Below are 19,093 nucleotides of genomic sequence, written 5' to 3' on the forward strand. Positions count from 1 at the left end.
TGGGCCTGCTGGGACCCACACAAGACCCACAGCACATCATGTCCCATGTGTGTTTCCATCTCTGCCAAGGACCATCTCCCAAGCTCTGAGAAAAACCACTGAGAGGTGTCCCAGCAACCAGGGGAGTGCAGTGCCTATGCCTCATTCCTGAAACCTCTTCATGTATCCCACTGCAGAGTTTAAGGTGTAAAGAGTAAGCCTGGAGCACCAGCTTGTGTTGTTTTGATGTTTTGGCTGGGCAGATACATCATCCTCCTGAAGCAAGCAGAGTACCCTACCTGGGCCATGAACAAAGAGCTCAGTTTCCAAGTTTCCATTTGGTAAATACATCCATTCACTGAGGTTTTTTTATTTTTCTAACTGGGGGAGAAAATCACCCATTACAGTGTATTCTCTTTGTCTCCAGGCTCACATATAATTTCCAGTAGTTCTCCTCAGCATTCCACATTATAAAATCAATCTCTATTTAAGTAACAGAGGGATATTTATTTCTTAATTTTTAATAATGTATTTTGTGATTTGTTACAGCTCTCGGTGTTGTATTATTTATTTATTGTGCCTATATGGTGCCCTGCTACATGGTAATAGAGGAGCTACAGAAATTAGAGACCTAAGTTCAATAATTTTGCTACATCTAGGATTACATCCAAAATTAACAAAAGAGCAAAACTGCAATGCAAGAGCAATACCATAATATTTTGTTCCCAAGTTTTAACTGACCCAGTGGAAGCAAGCTACAATACTCAGAAAGATCAATCATCACTGCAATAAAAATTAGAACTGGATCTTAACATATATCCCAAGGTGTTTCAGAAATAAGTAATATGCTGAGGAGTTCTTAAAAGTTAATAATAAATTTGCGCACAGGCTCAAATGAAACAAATATAAAGGCTTTCTTTTCATCCCTTTCTTACATTCTCCCTGCAAAGGTGGTTCCCTTTCAAAATACATTCAAAAGTCTTCAGCTCAGGGAAAAAAAAAAAAGCCAGATGTAGTGTGTATTTACTCACAATCACCAAATGAATCCCCATCCTTCATGGTGCATGGGATCTGGTACAGAGAGGAGCTGGAGCTGCCAGGAATCAGCAGTGTAATGACTTCCCTTCAGGAAATCTTTACTGAACAAAACAGAACTGGTTCTGGTAGACCTGGTTCAAATTTCTCATGCTTTGATTACTCCATTTACAAACTTCAATACTTCTCAAATCTTTCTGCAAATCTCCATGTCTCTTTCACTTCCCTCAAAATTGCATTGAAGAAATTCTTGGCTGATGGGTTTTCTTTCCATGTTGCTTCTTCCTCAGCTCCACAAGCACTCCTGTTCTGCAGAAGTACACCTTTTTTCAAGGCTATTTTCTTGTTGGTCTGATGCCTATCACTGCCTCTGAGTAGTGTCCCAGATACCAGGCCAGTCTTTGATGAATGTCATACTATGGCACTGTGCCTTTCACCCCACTGCCAGGTGCCTGCCTACTGGACTGCTCTAAGTCTCCACAGATGACAGTGAGGCAATTTAGATCCTAACTATCAGGATATCTGGACTGTTGGCTGAGCCAGCAGCAGAGGTGATCATGTTAAGCCTTCTCCTGCTTTCTACAGCCTTTTGAGATGTTCTGCTTCCTCAGATGCTAGAATGAGAGTAGGACAAATAACTTCGTGTAATTTCTGCTTTCTGTAGCTGATGAAATGGTAAGGGTCTAGGCAGAAATTACAAATCCAGCCATGAGAGTCCCAGCAATTTCAAAGCCTACTTTGAAACAGTTCCAGAGGGGAAAATGCCATTTTGTTGCCCCCAGGACAGGCTGTCTGAATCATACCCTAAGAGGAAATTCTAAGAAAGCAATCTTCAGATCATGGGTTTCTGTGGATGGTACCTCCTCCATGCACTGTGCAATTGTCACTGGCCTTGGTATCAGGATCTGGTTTTGTCTCAGAATAAAACCTCTCTAGTTTTAATTGAGAATGGCATACAGACAAAGCAAAGCAACCTGAGTGACCTTCCGAATTCGGCAACTCACTGACTGACCTCAGACAGCCAAGGCTGGTTAGAGCCAGCCACAGCTGGCTCCAAAAGCTTTTCATCTCATCAGTGTTGGATCTGAGTCTTTTGTGAGGAGAACCTGAGCCTGGCTCTCTTCAGGGGCACCCCTGTGTCCAGACTAGCCAAGCTCCATGTGAGCAAGGTGAAATCAATCTCCTGCTGAGGCAGAGCGGCACTGCCATTTACACTCTGACACATGAGAGCCTGTTTTGTGGTGAGAGCTTAGCAGCAGACCCAGAAGGTCGTGAGTGCTCCAGCACTCATGAGCAGAGCTCATGCTGCCTCCCCAGACAGTGTGGCTTGCCTTCTGGCACTGTAGTCCTCTCATCAGATTCTGCCATTGAATGAGGGGCTGTAGCACACGTAACCAGACACAGCTGCTTCCTTCTTGCAGGGGGGTGTGCCAGTGCCTCCTCTGCAGACCTGCCTTGCACCGTGACACACGGCCATAAGAAGTGTCCTGCTGGATACAAGAGACAATTGTGTCTTTGTGAGGGTTTGTGAGCCTGGCCATGACCTGCCTGGCCAACCCCTGTCCCTGTGTGCAGATTTCCACAGATTTCCCCAGAAGAAAGAGCTGTGGTGGAAGGGACTCCAGAGGGTATCTCCATGTGGAGCTCTTCTAGCAGCACTTTTAGAATCTTCTACCCTCTAACTTGCCCAACCCCACAGGGGGCCCACCAGCACTGTCCACTTCTGCCATCTCTTGTAGTAACAAATTCCTATACCCACCTTGTAGATAAATGTTTTCCTTCATCTGCTTTAAACTGATCTCAGTCTAGTGCTCCCTGTTTCTGGTTTTATGGGATTTGAGATTCAGCGAATCACAATATTGAAGTCACCTTATTGTCACCTACATGATTTTGTAAAGGACATTGCTTCTTTCTATGGCTGCAAAGTAAACACCCTGAATCAATATTGGAGATTTCCATTTCCTTTGCTGCTTAGTAGAGCTTGGAAGTCACAGAATTCATTGCTCATTTAAGAGAGCAGCACATGTTTTAGACCTGGATTTTTGGTAGCAAGTGATGTTTTCTGATGGTTAGTTTGTGTGTTTCTCGCAGGCCCTTTCCACAATTAACAGCTCTGCCTGAGGGAAAGGAATTAGCCCTGTCTTACATGTTTGCAAAAATACTGCCAGGTACACTAGTGCAATTATAGCTCAAATGCCTTGGAAAAATCATAGGTCAATTTTGAAAACTGCCCATGATTAAGCTATATAAATAATTTTCTTCTAGGGATGTCTTGCTGTGGTTTTAAATTAATCATTCAGACACTATTCTCACCAGTGAGCACTGAAAACTGTGTGGCACACTTGCTGAAGAGTACAAAACATTTTGATCACAGTCTTCAGAAAGTCTGCCCAGAGATACAATGGCTTCACTAACTATTCCATACTAACACACTCTGAAGAAGAGTGGGAATCTTTACCCATCTGCCCCAGAAATCTACATATCAGTTTCTTCCTCTGGAAACCAGACCAAATTAAACAGGCTGACCCCAAAGGGACTGCCTGCATGTTAATTGGCCCAAATTTGTACAGTGCCTTGAGATAAAAGGTGTTATGAGGACTCCGGGAATGGAGCCAAAACATATCTCCCTGATGTAGCCCTGAATAATTCTGTGCAGGTCTATCACAGGAATGTTCTTTCTATTCTCCTAAATCTGCTGGCTGAATGTGTTGCCCTATTTCATCTTAGTTGTTAGAAAACAACTAGCTCAAGGCCTTGAATCAGCAATAAATCAACTTTTTTAAACAAAAAAACATAGCACACCCAGTAGATCAACTGACCTTTAGCCCTGAACATAAAACTGAGAAGTACATTACTGTTCGTTTTGTGATGCACCAGGCAGCTCTCTACTCCTTTGCCTCCTCATGTGCTGCTCCTGGTGTTACTCTCAGCTACACTATCACAATTACCATAGTGATTCAGGCTCTGAATAACCTATAGGTTTCTTCCCCTGGAGCATCTTAATAGGTTAAGCTCAGGGTTGCTAATTTTATAGTATTTCAAAAGATGATTATATATTTATGCATTATTTATTGCACAAATCTAGCATGATATATTATTTACAGCAGTATTAAGAGTATTTATTATTTATTATGCTCCTATATTAATATATATTATTTCAAGCAAGAATTTTTGCAGTGTTGTTTGTTGATTTCAGCTACTGGAGTTAGTATTCTGCAGAGTAGACAGTACTGTCCTGTGGGCTGAGACTGCTGAAATCTAATTACCTTGGCCAAGAAATGCTATTCACTTATGCCTGAGCATTATTTTATAACTCAGGGATGGATTGTGGTCAGCTCTGTCTGGATATAAATGACCATGAAGAGGAATGCAAGGTATCTGCTCTCCTCCTCTATGTAGAATGCTAGTGCAGGTCCCAAACACCAAATTTCTTTCCTCTGCCTGTGAACCTGGGCAGACCCACAGACTGCTGCAACTGCTACAGACATCCAGTGAGTTGTGAACACAGCTATCCCCTTTGTTTTCCTCCCTTTGAGGGAAACCAGAATCATTCTAAATAGAAAATTGCACAAACCTCAGCTGATGCAGACACTGGCAGTTAGGGAGGTGATTTCGTGAAGTGACATTGGTATTGCAGCAAAAACTCTAGCTTAGAGTTAATAGACCTTCACAAAAAGGCCTTGCTGAAATAAATTATTTTTGCTGGGGAATAGAGCTATACAACAAAGACATGTCCAGTCCATGTGGCTTAATCTCAGCAACTGACCTCTTGTCTCGGAAGTACAGAGCCTGAGTGGTCTGCATCTGAGAAGAGCTACTCTTGGGCAAATCAGAAGAAAACATTCAGGATTGAAAAGGGCCAGAAGGCACCTTGTAGCAGAAATAAGAATCCAGCTTGAATACAAGTTTTAAAACTGTCAAGATCACAGCCCCATCCCTCCTCAGGACTGCTGCCAAGCTTCTTCCTTAAAGCATGGGATGGAGGCTTCTTCTGAAGAGTGTTCAGCTTTTAGTGGTCTTCAAAATCCACCTTCCATTCCCACCCTGTCAAAAGCACTGCCAGACCACATCTACATATCTACAGCCATGTCCAGTGGTCTGATTTGCTTACATGTACTTGAGCTTATTCAAGAAGTACCTGTCCTGCAGTAGGCCTCTCTCCTTCCAGCTCCACCACCTTGGACCTAATTTCTCCAGGCTGGCATGGTTTACCTGCACCATCTTCCATGACTTGTCATTGCAAGACGATCTGGAGTTCACTCAGACATTTTTCACTAAATGGTGGCTGTTCGCCATGCAACCCTTACTTATATTAGGGGATTAGGACATCTAAATCTTAAAAGACAGTAGGTTAGGAGAGTCTTAACCTAACTAATCTTTAATGAGAACACTTTCCCAGGCAGGTTTTAGATATTGTCTGAGGCTGCAAGGACTTTCATGATCTAAGCTATTTGGTTGTCACTATTTCAAACTTTCCTGAATCACCTTTGTCTGTGGGGTGTGCTATTTGTCCTGATTTTTCCACTTACTCTTTCTTTTTATCTTTGGTCCCCCATATTCTCTTCAGCTGACTCTCTGATCCAAGGCCTCTCCATTGTGCCAGCTCAACTTCCCTCTCCTGGTTTTCTCAGCTTACCGCACTATTCTCCCTCCTTTGTTTTGTCTGTCTGCACTGAAAACACTAAAACTGTCTCACTCCACCTCTGTTGACAAAATTTTTGTGCATACTCCTTGGTCTTCACACTTATCCTGACTCACTCTAAGTGGTAGAAAAACAGCTGTTTATCTCAATTAAATTTTGATTGGCAGTTAGCATCTACCTGTCACCCTTATTCACTTTTCTCCAGTGTCTCCTTCAGCTACTTTCTATGCTATTTTTTCGCCTGGTTTCCATGAGAACCATCTCAGTATATCTCTATCCTGCCAGACCTATATTTGGTCCCTGTCAGGAAAGAACAAATAGTTTACTCTCAGGCAATATTTGAGGCTTCAGCTGTTCCAGCAACACTTAGAATATGGTGAGATGGTGAGAGTCACCTCATCAAAATGTATCCAGGACACTCCATGTGCTCATATCCTGCTATACCATAATAAAGTCTGGAAGTCTGTCCCATAGCACACTGTAGCTGTGCACCCAGCTTCAGGTGACAAAGCTTTACAGATGTGCCTCAAATTGTTCACTCTGGCAGTGAACAAGAACAAAGAGGATGCTCTGGTATCCTTTCCCTTGAGAAAACAAGTTAACTTCCTTTCAAATCTCATGAAACAGCCTGTGGGATGGGCAGCTGGACTTTAGATGTGATCCCTTCCTTCTGTTTTGTTGACTGGCCTTGTGAGATCTCCATTTGGAAGTTCACTAAGTCATTCACTTGCATTTTCACTGAGAGAATGAGAGGGAAGACATGGGGCTGCTCTCCTCCAATGGGATATGTAGCTCCCTGGCATACAGAAGAAAAGGACCAAGCTTTGCAGAGGTCCCAGCTGAGTCAGCCAGGTGATTGGCAGCCCCTCAGGAGTCAGGGTAGGACATAAACCCTCATGGACAGCAATAAATCACAACACAGGGATATCTCAGTGCCCTTAAGGCAAAAAAACTGCAACAAATTAAAGATGATGCAATTTGTGGAAAAGACATTGCTGAATAATGCCATGCTGTATACAGCCACTGAGAAAATTATACTAAAGGACTATTTACTTCACAATGTTCTCCCTCACCACCCAGTAAGAGTATTTTTAAAAACCATTATCTGGGCTTGGCATATGTGAGAGCTCCTAAACAGTAATAGTTCATTGATGCCAATGAGTGCATCAAATCTTGTCACCTACAGCGTTATGACAGGACCAGCTAGTATGTCTTTAAAACATGGAGGTTCAGTTGGTTGAGTATCCCTCTTGTATGGAGGTGCTTGTTTCAGTTCAGCACCTGCTCCAGCTTAGGGAGATAGTCCTTACACTGTGGAGAGTAATAAACAGCTGGTAGTCAGTATGTAATACTGTTCTATGCAGGTTTGTGAGAAAATATCCTAATTTCATTTTATATCTAGCCTTCATGGAGACTTTTCTTCTTCATGTAGAACAACCCCAACTTTTTCAATGTGACTTCACAGGAGAGGTGTTCCAGCTCTCTGATCATTTTGTGGACCTGCTTCAACACTTCCATGTCCTTCCTGTGCTGGGAGCCCAGAGCTGATGCAGCCCTGCAGGTGGGGTCTCAGCAGAGCAGAGCAGAGGGGCAGAATCCCCTCCCTGGCCCTGCTGCCCACGCTGCTCTGGCTGCAGCCCAGGACACGCGTGGCTCTCTGGGCTGGGAGTGCCCATGGCTGGGTCATGTCCAGCCTCTCATCATCAGTATTCCCAGGTGCTTCTCTGGAGGGCTGCTCCTAATGAGCTCTTCTCCAGCCTGTAGGCTGCATGTGGAGACTAAAGGGCCTGCCATTGGGGCTGTAACACCTCAATTTGGGAGGGGCAGAAACAAGCAAGGAGAAACACCCCTCTAAAGATAGGGTAAGAAGAGCCTCCCTCCCATAAGCCTCTGCAGGCACATGTTAATATTTTAAGTTCTATTGGTTTATCCAGTTAAGCTCACCCTTGTCCAGCCCCCTTTACCATACTTGTATCCCCCTAGAATGTTCTCCCTTCTCTTGATCCCTATTGGCCCCAGTTTGCCACAGTGTTCCACCCGTGTTTTCCCATTGGTTCTCCTAGTCTGCTGCCCCGCCTCTGCACTATTTTTCCCTGTTTCCATTGGCCCTTGACCCTCAGAGACACCCCTTTCTCCCTATATTTAACCCTGTGTCCTCCAGTCTGTGGTGTATTTGTTGCTGGACCTTCTTTGTGCCAGTAAATGGGTTTTGCCTCTCCAAACAAAGACCTGTCTCTTGCCTCCTTTGTCAGCTCTTTCAACAAGTATGCTCTGGGCCCTGAAAGCACAGGTTGGTCTCTGGGACTTACTGAAGTGCACCACTTCAGCTGCACTCATGTCTGGTATTGCCTCAGCCCAGGCGCAGAACCTTGCCCTTGGCCTTGGAGCTTTGAGTTTCTCATGGGCCCACTCCTCAAGGCTGTTCTGGTGCCTCTGGATGGCATCCCATCTTTCTGCAGTGCCACCTGCACTGCTCAGCTTCCTGTCACTGCAGATGTACTGAGGGTGCACTTGGTCCCACTGCCTCTGTCACTGATGAAGATACTGAAGAGCCAAAGTCTCAGGGCAGCCCTGAGGGACACCACTCATCACTGGATCCATCTGGACATAGAGCCATTGACTGCAAATCTCTGGCTGCATCCATCCAGACAATTCCTTATCCACTGAACAGTCCATCCTTTAAATCCATGTCTCTCCAATTTTGACATAAGGATGTCTTGTGAGATGATCTTGAAGGCCTTACAGAAGTCTGGGTATAGGACATCACATGTCTTGTCTGGTTCACCTTGTACACTACTAGCTGCTGCGATGACTGCTGTGGCACTGATGGTTTTTAAATGGAACTGAGTCAACATTTTTTGTTGACAGATTTTTTTATAGCATCAAAGCTGGTTGCCTCAGTAGCCTGTCTCTAACGTGCTTGTATCAAAACTACTGCATGAGGTATGTGGATGGTGTTGTTGCTGTGATCCACAACTCAGCTGGCAAGGCCTGGACTGGGAGAGGAGTGGGCTGTGTGGGGCAGTCCTCACCACAGCTGTGCCTCTGAAGCAGCTCTAGACTTGAGAAGCCCTGACACAATCACATCCAGCTGAGCTTCAGGTGAAAGAGTGGTTTCAACGTTTTGTTATTGGTGTTGTTTTTCTTTTTTGTCTTTTTTTTTCTGTTGAGAACTAGGTCCTAGTGCTAGGCATACTATTACAAGATCAGGCAATTACAGTGCAAATAAACAAACTATTTTATAGAGAATCTTACTGGGAAAACATAATTTTTCTCCATCATATCACTCCAAAGAACTTGAATTCAGGAAACTTAGGTTTTTGCCCAAAACTTATGTCAGTTCTCTTTTAACTGGGGGATGCCATTATAGATAGAGGGGTAAATGATCAGAAGATTACTGTCTACTGTTTTGAAATACTTATTTGAAATGAAAGAAACTTTGTCACTTGAATATGGACTTATGGACAAACAGCATCCTATTCACAAACCATATGTCATGCTTGATTTTCACAACAGTTACAGAAGGTGAATTTACTAGGTCTTGATTTTCACTGTATTTCTTCCACTGAAGACAATGGAAAAAACTTCCATTAATTTTATGGAAACACTATTTGGCCCCTAGTGACTCTACTTCTCTCTTTTCCCCACATTTTCCTTTTGAAAAAAGATACATCCTGAAAAATAGTACCTTGACTGGAGAAAGATTTAAAAATTCATACAGAGAACTATTGCTTTTCTGTACATGTGACTGTACACAGCTCTGAAAATTATAGTTCCTATCATTTTAACACATCAAGGGAATATTTTTTTAAAGGTGTTACTTTTCATTTTCTGTTCTTGTCAACAATTTAACAGTTAAAGAAGATGTTGTAAAAGTAGTTAACTTCCTTGTCTCTGTTTTGCCACAGTGAAACAGTTCCCAATTTGGGTCTTTTTTCCCCTAACTTTGAGCAACAAAAAAGGAAACATGTCCTCTGATTATGCAAATTTACCATGGAATCAGTCTTAGGAATTAATAGCTGAAAATACCAAAACGTATCACTTAGGGGTTACGTAACAAGAGGAAAAGGAAGGATCAGAGAACATCCCCCAGAAACCCACTCCCCGAATTTCTTTCCTATTCCTCTGTGTCAGGCTGGTGAGGCTGGAAGATAAAAGAAAAATAATCCTCTTTAGTCAATGTTGTTTTAAGCTGACTCTGCATTTGCTGCTAAAGATAATTTAAAATGAGGGTATTTGACCTGAAAAGGAATCTGATGGTAAAACACCCTTTTTTCCATAATGTGTACATATGTCCAAATAGCCAACTGTGGCTGATACTGCACTATCCCTTGGGGTTGGCTGCCAAGCTGCAGCACTAACCAAACCCTGCTTGGTCTCCACAGGGTTTTACCTAGCACTTTCTGTGTAATATTCTACTGTTTCTGGAAGAATTTCATGACCTATGCTTCTATCAGCCACTCTAAGGACTTAGCACAGTTGCCTGTTTCAAATGCGGTTAAAGCCCCAGAAGGACTTTGCCATCAGATAAGCACAGAAGGGAGTGAAAGACCATGTTTTTAAGGAATAGGGTCCTAAGCTCTCTATCTACTCTCTGCTCTCTTTCTTGCATTCCTAGCTTTTCCCTTCACCCATCCTGCACTCCATAACCTTCCCCCTGTCCCCAAAGGTGCCATCCACCATTTAATTGAGATGTTAGTAGCTTTGCATTTGTGAGCTGGATCATAGTCTAAGTCTGACTGAGGTCCTCCCAGAAAGCTGACCTGGAGTGTTGGAGCATTTCTTCTCTCTGTGCCAGCAGTCCACACACACAAACATACTCCACTAAAACTCAGGATTTAGGCACCCATGTTCATTGAACTTTCAGCTGCTTCCGCTGCATGAAATTGTCAATTTCACTACATGCTTTCACTGTTCAGCATCAGGTTGCAAGCTTTCTTTTGTTATGCCACCACTGTTAATGCATCAGTTGAAAATGTGAAAATCAGCCTGTTCAATCCAGATAGCCTAATCCTGTGCTGCAGTGACTCAGGAAAATCCTCCTTCCAACCGATTGGCTACCTGAGGCTATAGCAGAAATTATGTCTCTTTCCTCTACTTACTTTCTTTCTAGTCTCACTCACTGTTTAGATTGCAATGTTCTCTCTGCCTATCCTTATACTTCCAACTTTTCTCTGCCAATGTCTGTTGACTGCTGGCTCCACTGAGCATCAGCCAACCATGCAGGCTGTCAGTGAGGGCACATCCTTCCTCTGCAGCACCACTGCCCAGGCGATCCACTGCTGACTGCTGTGTGGCTTGGGCAGAGCAGCTCTGCAGTAAAAGACTTCACTGGACAGTTTGTGGCATACCCATGGCTTTGGGGAAGCAAATGCTTGGATGGCAATGCCAGGGTTTAGGATAATGGGTGAAATCACCCCACCTCTGCAGCCCCATGGCATATAGCACCTGTCCTGCATCACAAACATGTGGTCACCTCCTGTGAGGCACTAACCAAAAATGCAGCAGAAATGGTGTACTACGTCCTGCAATAAAACACAGTCAGCAATAAAACTACGCATGGGTGGGAGAAACTCTCACTGGATGGCAAAAGACAGAAAGTGTGTATCTATTATGCTACACTTTGGACATTAAAATAAAAGCAGGTTCTGACAATGAGTCAGAACTGTCATTGTTTAATGTCCTAACTGGTAAAAAAATCATATTGATAATACACTCAAAGAAAGAAATGGACCTACAAGAAGGAAATTAGAATACTCAAATGTCTGTCTTTCATACATTTCATCAGTGTAGACAAATATGTAAAACAACAGTTTTCATCCCATGCCAGACAGAGGGAAAATTATTTTGAGAGGTAAGTCAATATTGTTACTGAGGGCCAGTCTAGTATGTACCATGCTTCTCCTGAGGGACACATAAAAACTTCTGGGATAAACCCAGGAAAAACTTCAACATTTCTAATAAAACTTTAAAAGCCATTTAAATATTAAGTTAATGGATACCACTTTCAAACCTACCTTTCAGTGAAGGTTTGCATCAATGGCATTGCATAGATGTGGAGAGAAATCATTTCAGCAGGGTCGGGGGTAGTTATCCTATAATAGTATGGAAGCAAAATTAGTTAAATCACAAAATCTTAGGAAAACAAGCTCTATTGTAAATTAGTTGGGTCACTTCCACATTAAAGCTGGGAGTTTTTTTCATCCATCCAGCAGGTGTCTCACCTAAATGAGACACCTAAATTTCTGTTCTTTGCCAGATCAGAAAAGCTCATGACTTATAACCATTTTGATTCTTAATCTCATATATATGCTTTAATTGCTGGCTTCATAATTCATAAATAATTGCTAATATGAAACTATTTAATACAACATTTTAAAATGTTCCAACTTGTACAAACTTTGTACAAATCATTTCACACACTGCACAGAGAAGATAGAAGCTCAATGACTATAATACCCCAAGGGAATCTGTGGCCATAAACAGTTCCTAAATTTTTTCTTGGATTGGGTAATCCAAAACAACTAAATTGTGAGGGAGCACTATTGCATTGGCTGGGAAATGACAAGTATGCATTAGAAATTTCCATGACTTGCAAATAAAACCTTGAAATGGCTGTCTAAAAGCTATTTACATGGCCATAGAAATGCAGCCCCAAATTTCTCCAGTCTGGTATCTGTAATTCAGCAATAAAATCATAGAAATTTCTTTCTTGCAATATTGCCTTGACAGTATAGAAAATAAGCATATCGTTGCAGGGTGAATGCAGTAATTTGAAAAATAATAGTAAGTTACTTGAACTACTGGAAAAAAATCCAGTTTCTTAGCAAACATTTAATTTCAGACAAAAAGCTGATTTATCATTTATGTTTAATAATACTTTTTCCTTTATGTTTAAAATGTGAGAGAATTGTTCTGGATTTTTCTTAGAATTTCTCATATATACTTAGTAAAAAAAAAAGAAAATTTAAATTAACACACCTGAAGTAGTACTATTTAGAAATAAATATAGATGTAAATGTCACTGTAGTATGTAAATATAAATGAGTAATCATATAGAATATACATATACATATTGTCTGAACCAGAAACAGAGGTTACCAACACACTATTAATGCAGTACAGCAATGATATAGCTCCAAGAAACATGGAAGAAATACAGAAGAAATGAAAGCAATCATGGTTGTGCTCACCTTTTTGCCTGCTGGAATTTCTGTGGTGCTGGTAAGTTGTGAGACCCTAAGGGGACCATTACAGAATGGAATTTGCAACAATACAGTTGGCTAAGGGATGTGTTTGGAATAACATATATACAAAATGCTTCTTACTCAGATGTGCAGAGCCAAATCAGAGCAGGAAATGCTGAGGAGCTATATGGGGTGCATGGGAACATCTAGGACCTGCAGCAAACTAGGCCAGAGCTCTTTCTCTTTCCTGTCACCTTGATGCCTGTTGTGTAGGATGTTGGGATTGACTCACCCAAGATGAAGATGAGCTGAAAACAAGGCCATGGGAAAACCCCTCAAACTCTTAGAGACGAAAAAAGGCCAGTCCCAGAATTCCCCAGTTGTTATATGCAGATTTGTGCTAGAAAGTTCTCTGTTCTCCCTCAGTTGATTTGTTCACGGTTACCTCATTACCCGTGATTGGTCAATGTGTCCCTGTATTGTTTTTCATATTCTTTCTTACTAGACCTCGCCCTCACATCCTACTTTGACTCTGCCCTAAATCCTAACCTGTATGTACCCCTGTTTTACCCTGGACCCAGGCTTCAGCTAGTCTTTCCTGGTGTGCTCCCATGTAGTTTGTTCACCTTTCAGTTCATTAATTTAGAGTTATTAAAGTGTTTTGTTCGCAAGCCACTAGTCTGGACATGTGTCTCTCTCCTCAAAATTGCCTAATCAGATTCCCAACATAGTTGCTTACAGGTCCAAAGCTATCCAGGCCTGGACTGGATTGCAACATCTGGTACCTGAACAGGGACTTCTGACATTCAGGAGACCTGTCAGGAACTCACCCTGCTTCCAGGAGTGGGTTGTAGGAGCTTGCCCTTCTTGTGTGTGCTGGCAACAGGGTGAAGCCTGGGAGAACTTCACCAGATAAGGAATGAGGAGGATGCTGCCTTATCACCTGTCTTCGAGGAGAAGGTAAGAGAAGGGTGGACATGCGTCCCATTTGGTTCCCCTCAGCTGGCGTTCTAAATTAAGTTTTTAAAATGGATGTAAGGATGTCAACTGTAGCACAGAGAGACATTTACCAAATTTTTAAGTTAAAACTGGCAAACCAGGGCAAAAAATTTAAGAAGGAACTTAAAGAATTAATTTACTGGATCCGTAGAAATTTTACGGATACTGCTGAGTCCAAGATAAATTCACTGGACTTTTGGGACTTGATAGGGAATAAGCTTTATAATTCAGCAGCAAATCAAGACCACTCTACCCAGAAAATAATTCCAATCTTAAAAATGACATTCAACGTTATAAAGATAAACCAAAAGGAGAAAGAAATGAGAGAAAAGTTACTTGACACAGGGCAACAAAAGTCTAATTTGGATCAGCCCAGGGAAGCCCACAAACCCTTTTCCTTCAAGCTTTTCTGTTCAGGGCTGAGATGGCAGAATCCTATGCCCGTGGATGGCCCAGGGAGTTACGCAGCTCAGCTGGTGACCCCACTGCCCTGTCATCACCTGTCCCTCCACCTGGGTCGGAGATGGTAGTGTGCAGACCATCTCAGACCTCCCCCACACCGTCCCACCACTTCCCTCACATTTCCCTTATCCTTCTGACCTTACTAATAAGAAGCAGTCCACCTCCATCGTGAACATCACTAGCTGTAATACCACCAACTGCCCTTTTAAAAATTACAGCCATTTTGAAGATCATTTTAACACCTTTGGTTGATGCCCATTGTTGTTGCGAAACCCCACCAAAGCCCCTCCTACTGTCCTGCCTGCTCCATCCCAAGACATGCCCAGTGCTCCAAGGAAACAACCACCCCTGCCTATATGGAAAACTCATCTAATAGCCATTCCCCTTTTCCAGAGGGTGGAACCACAACCACCTGGGTTCTGGAAGGGCCCTCCCCCAGAATGGCGGAGCCCATGTCACCTTGGCCTGCTTCGAGGTCTAGCCTGAGGCAAGACCACACAAGTACAGGAAGGTGTATGTAGTTAAAGGTGATCCCTCTGAATCCTTGTCCTCTTCCTCCTCCTCCTCCTCGGAGATGCGCTGGCCAGAATCTAAAAAAGAGGCCTGGGAAAAAATTTTTTAAAAAGCAATGAAAATGAGGTATTGGGAAGTAGCAAACAAATTGGAAGTAATGCTAGTCTGGTACAACAGGAGGGGAACTCCATACTGGGAAACTCTGTCATTCAACAAAATCAAAGAATTAAATGAAGTGGCTTTAGAACATGGGAGAAGCTCACTGTACTTCTCTATCCTGATTGCAGTGACCTTCTCAGCCCACACTTTTACACCCCACAATGCACGGTACTTAATGATCTCACTGTTAACACCCACTTATTGGGTGGAATTGGGGTGGAAGTGCCTATTAATTTAATTATTACAAAATTATGCCAATGATCCAGCAAGGGCGCAAATTACCATGGACCAGTTGGCAGGTGAGGGGGCTCACACAGACTCTGACCAGCAAGCCACAGTCCTTCCTAAGCCCGTCCTCAAGGACATTGGGGACACAGCTAGGAAGGCGCTGATACAAATCCCAGAAGCAAATAAACCTCATCAGGACTATACCAATATCCAGCAAGGGCCTACTGAGCCCTATATGACTTTTCTAGACAGACTCAAAGCTGCCATAGAAAAACAAGTAACTGATGGTCCAGTGAAGAAAAGACTATTCAAACAATTGGCTGTTGTAAACACCAATTCAGAATGCAAGAAAGCTTTACGGGCGCTACCTTCCCAACCAGAACCTACTATTCCTCAGATGGTTGAGGCCTGTAATAAACTAACCACTGCAGAACCGATGGCTAAAATTCAAGCCCAAGTGTTGGGCCAATGCATTAAACAATTCTCAACAAAAGCTTCAAAACCAACAAAATCAGAAAACTGGATCAAATGAACAATGTTTTAACTGTGGTCAAAAAGGCCATTGGGCAAAAATCTGCAAAACACCAAAAAGGGGCAGTGGTCAAGGACAGTGTAACTGCAATAAAGGCAATCAAAATACCAACCAATCTTATCAAGTCCAAAGGCAGGATCATTGCTACCTGGGAAACCACCAGTGAAGGCAAGAGTGGCGCACAACAACATAAGATAACCTGTCACCCACCCTGGTGAGCAGCACTGGACACCATCAAGTGCAGAACTGTCATTAGTGAACTCCCAGTTTAAATGTCTACAGGTACCACACTGGAGCTGTCAACTTCCCAGCCAGTAATGATCACTGAGGTTACACACCACACAGTTTCTACAGGGTGCCTTGGCCCAGAACAGAGGCCACAAGACTTTCTAATTGTAGGTGTGGACTGATGAGCTGCGGAAGTATTTTAATGTGTTACCTACAGTCTTACCAGTAACATCCAGTCAGGAATTACCATTTTGACCATATGACCTAACCCCCCTTGTTTCCTACCAAGAGGTTTCCTTTTTGCCCAGACCTTTCTCCTTCCTGATGCTGATGAAGAAATGAATAATGAGACCTCCAGAGGGCTGTGCATTGTGTCGACCCAACACATCATGCAAGGAAAACCTCAGCTGGCCTGTATCCTGGCCTGGAGACCCTCTCAGCTCTCATCAACACAGGGGCAGACATAACTGTAATATCAGAAATTTGTTGGCCTCCAGAATGGACTTTTATCTCTTCCTTAGATTCATTATTCAGAATTGGAGAACACAGCATCACCATATGTAGCCTCCATCCTGTCACTTTTAAGGGGCTGGAAGATCAAGTGGCCACAGTAAAGCCATTTATAGCCAAAAAAGAAAAAAATAATTGTCTAGGGAAGAGACATTTTGTCTCAATGGTGTCTCAGGCTGGAAACAAATTTTTAACGTGGGCCACTGATGAGCACAGCACCCTAAAACTTAACTGGTTATCGGAGAAGCCCTTCTGGCTGATCAGTGGCCCCTCCCAGAAAACAAATTAGCTGTGCTAGAGACTCTAATTCAAGAGCAATTGAACAAAGGACACATTATCCCCACAAACAGCCCCTGGAATACTCCAGTATTTGTTATCAAAAAGCCCCATAGTGAAAAATGGAGGCTATTGCAAGATTTAAGAGAAGTTAATGACGTAATTGAAGAAATGGGACTGTTACACCCAGGGTTACCATCACCCAACATGATTCCAGTGGACTGGTCATTAATGATTATTGGTATCAAAGACTGTTTTTTTAGTATCCCATGCCACCCAGAGGATGCACCATGGTTTGCTTTTTCGGTACCTTCAATTAGCAGACAATCATCCTTGAAAAGATTCCATTGGACTGTGTTCTTGCAAGGCATGAAGAACTCCTTGACTATATGGTATGACTCCTTGGCTAATGGTATGTAGCCAGAATCTTATCACTTATTTGCGAGAAGTTCCCTCAGTCTGCCATATTTCATTACATGGATGATATTTTATTAGCCACCAAAGACAATAGAGCCTTACAGATTGTTGTTGCTGAAGAAATTGAAGGGATACGTAAAGCTGGACTATCTATAGCTGAAGAAAAAATACAGCAATCTCCCCCTTGAAAATACTTAGGATACAGACTCACCAAGCGTGCCGTTGTCCTGCAGACCATCCAACTGCAGGAAAACCCAATGACACTGCATGAGCTCCAAAAACTCATTGATAGGGGAAAGTCCACACCTTCATGGCTTAATTTTCCAATGGGGCCAAAAGTTACCAGACCCTTTGCTAATTCTAGAATGTGTGTTCCTATCTAATCAAACTACTAAAACCATTACTACAGGCCCTGAAGTTATGTCACAACTAATAATGAAAGCCTGATACCAAATTTCATCTCTTTGGGGAAAGGATTTTTCTGTTATATTCATATCTGTTACTTCTATTTATTTAGAAGTTATTTTAATTTAACTTCTAGTCCAGCAACCACTCAGAGCAGGTGATGAAGGTGACATCCTCTCTGTGTTTGCCATCCCTGGAAGGTAGATCTTGTCTCCCTTATTTAATAGGCAACATTCAAGGATCAGCTTGTCATATCCCACAAATTCTGTTCAGAATGCCACTGGGGTTTTTGTGATAGTCTCGGTGTGGTGTCCTGGTTCAGAGTCAACCCAGGACACGTGGTCTGGAAGTAGAAAGGCCTGGGCAATGGTGGTGCCTTTCTGTAGAAGCCAGGGTGGGTCTATGCACATGACTCTGATGTAATTTCGTCCATTGGCCCCACTGTCTGAACTTCTGGAAAAACCTGTAGAGTGTCAGGTCCATAAAGAGGGTGACAGATGATTAAAACATCCATCAGCAGACCTGCATTTACCTGTTGGTATTTGGTAAACACCTTTATCATCAATTTGGATGGACTGGAGGCTCACCAGTGCATATTGGGTCCCCACCTGGACAAGTTGGTAGGCTTTGGAGAGGTGGTGGCCTTCATGGTCGATGTCATCAGGTGAGATCTCTAGGCACACATGCCTTCTGGGATGGTGGGGAGCATGGGATGGAACAGCTTGATATTTGGTGTCATCATGCTTGGCTGTCCTGCACTTGGCCAGGAGTTTCCCTGGACACAGCTGGTGGCTGGCATGATGCTGGACCTGCTGGTGGCATTGGAACTGGGAACAATGTTTAAAATATTCTCTGGACTCTAGGCAAGCAGAGACAAGAGGTGGAAGTGTGTCTCTTTAGAAATACTTTGTTGCATTCAACTTGAATATGACCCAGTTCTCCACAGTTATAACAGCGGATGTTGTCCTTGTTGAATGGTTTTACCTGGGCCGACACAAATGCCTCCACCACCTCTTTGCTTACGACCAAGGCCACTTTCAATAGACATACCTTTAGCACAAGCCTCTATCATTTATTCAGTCTTAAGTTCAGGGTCAAGAGGGAGCGTTCTTAGGATCTTTTGGCATTCTGTGTTGGCAGTGGAGATGGTCAATTTCTGCAAAAGCTCCTCTGTCACTTCCTTACAATCAACTTGTCTGTCAATACTTTTTTTGAGGTGGTCTACCACCTCAAGATTAGATGTAGTTTTCTTCTGGGCCTTGATGGATAGTAGCAGAGCTTTGCTGTGGGGCAGTCCCGTCTGGGGTTTTTAGTAAAGCATTAAGTGTGGCATTTTTAATGTCCTTGAGGACAGACCTCAGGATGTTATGGGCCTGCTCCTCAGGCTTTTTATAATCACCTTTGCCACTAAATCAGTCCATTGAAAGTCTTTGAGGTTGATCCTCCTGTCCCTTACAGAGCTTTAGTAATTTTTTAAGTGTTTTTTTCCAGGTTGCCTTGCAAAGGAGGAGTTGGGTAGGT

The sequence above is a fragment of the Molothrus aeneus genome, chromosome Z (genome assembly GCF_037042795.1).
Source record: "Molothrus aeneus isolate 106 chromosome Z, BPBGC_Maene_1.0, whole genome shotgun sequence".
NCBI classification, from domain to species: Eukaryota; Metazoa; Chordata; class Aves; order Passeriformes; family Icteridae; genus Molothrus; species Molothrus aeneus.